Source organism: Cynara cardunculus (assembly GCF_001531365.2).
Source record: "Cynara cardunculus var. scolymus isolate 2C chromosome LG 2, CcrdV1, whole genome shotgun sequence".
NCBI classification, from domain to species: domain Eukaryota; kingdom Viridiplantae; phylum Streptophyta; class Magnoliopsida; order Asterales; family Asteraceae; genus Cynara; species Cynara cardunculus.
The window spans coordinates 25,812,312-25,814,452 of NC_037529.1; positions in this window are offsets into that span (position 1 = coordinate 25,812,312).

The window sequence follows — 2,141 nt, forward strand, 5'->3', positions numbered from 1 at the left end:
AACAATTGGTATCAGAGCCAATTGATTGTTTTTCAATCAAACGATCATCAAAAATCTCTCAATTCACCTTTTTCACAAAAATTATCTTCTCTAAAACGTAAACTTTCTCTCTTAAAAAAAATCTTAATGGCCAACTGGAACTTCACCTACAGTGTTGGTTCCCTCACCAAACCTCCAACTCTTCAAAGAGAAGTGTACCCACAATGGAGGATACAAATGGTGAATTTTCTGGAAGGGATGGACAAAAACCTTCTACGATCTGTTATGGAGGGTCCCTATGTTCCACAAATTCTTGTTCCAAGAGTACCAGGAACAAATACTACAGTTGAAATTCCCGCCTACTACATGTCCAAGGATGAGAAGAATTGGGATGAAGACGACATAGAGCGGGTTGAGATCGACAAAAAGGCCAAAAGACTGATAATTATGGCCATACCCAATGAAATCTTCCAATCTCTTGATGCATGTTCCATTGCTAAAGAACTATGGGATGAGCTGGGAAGCCAATTGGAAGGAGGGGCAAAAACAAAGAAGAATCGTAGAGCCCAATGTCTCAAYGAATACACCAACTTCAAGGCTCTTCCTGATGAACCAATTCAGAAGACATACGATCGTTTCAACACATTGATTAATCAATGTCATCGAAACGATATCTCCAGAACGAAGGAAGAGAACAATGCTTTATTCCTTAAAAGTCTAGGCGATGAATGGACAAAGCTGTAGATGTCCATTCAAGCAAACAAGACTTAGACGGCTGGTCACTCCATGACGTATACGGAACACTTGCTACACAAGAGAACAACATCATGAAGAAAAAGGTGTCCATCGGTGGACCCCTGGCTCTAGCAGCTGAAGAAAAGGAAGTATCAAGGACCTCCACCAGAAACCACAAAAAGATAGGAAAAAAAGCACTGGTGGTGGAATCAGAATCTGAAGATGAAACTTCTGAATCAGATGATGATATCAAAGCCTTTGCCAAATCTCTGGCCTTGATTACAAAGTAGTTCCAGGAAAAGTTCATAAAAAAACCCTATGAACAAAGAGAGTTCAAGAGGGAGAGGTACCAGCCATCCTATGAAAGGAAGCCATCTAAATTCCATCAGAGGGAAGACAGAAGAGATGAAGAGAAGAGAGAGAAGAAAGAAGAGAAGATAGAAGAGAGGAGAAGAAAAAGGACAAAGATGGAAGGAAAAATGACCTCCGCTGCTTCAGGTGCAGAAAAATCGGTCATTTTTCCAAAGAATGCAAAGGACGACTGGTAAAGGATGCTGACTATTACAAGAATAAATACAAGTATAATCCTAGAGAGCGATGCCTGATGGCTGAGAAAGAAAACTGGGTATCTGATTCTTCATCCGATGAAGAAAACAAAGCACTCATCTGTCTGATGGCCATGTCCAAGGCAGAATCTGCCTCTAACACCGATGACCAAGTATGTGAGTCTACTTTCACTAAAACCAACTCGGCTCCATCTGAGCTAGAGTTAACGGTAATAAAGCTTTCAGAGACTTTTTAAAATTAAAAGAAAAGTTAAGCTTTGAAAAATCTGAAAGACTTAAAGCGGAAAAAGAAGTCGGTTTTTACAAAAGAGAAACTGATCTTCTAACCGAAGAAAAAGCTGATATGATGAAAGAAAAGACTCGCATCGCCGCCCTTAAAAAATCAGAGGAAGAAAAACTTCTGGAAATAAACAAGAGAGTAACCAAAGACTTAGAAAAGAAAACTAAGGTTTTAAAAGAATCTGAGGTAGAGAGACTCAACTTAGTAGCTCTCAAAGATTTCTTTCAAAAGGAAAGGGAGATTCTTCATCAGAAGCTTCAAACCAATGAACTTCTGATGAAGAAATACAAGGATGCCCAAGATGTGTATGAAACGTTAAATGGTCAAACGGACACTCAAGGGATTGGATTCAATGAATTGGACTCCTTCATCGATTCAAAGAAATCCACCCTTGAATCCACTTTCAAACTTGGATGCATTCAGAAACCCGACTTTATCCCTGTTGGATCTTAAATTCAGCTTTGATATTGATCTAATACTCTAGAAAAGCTCTTGAACAATAAAGTGCAGCGGAAGTAATAATAAGAGTAAAAACAGAGTGTTAAGAACACACAATATTGATGAAGAAGATGAACACAGGA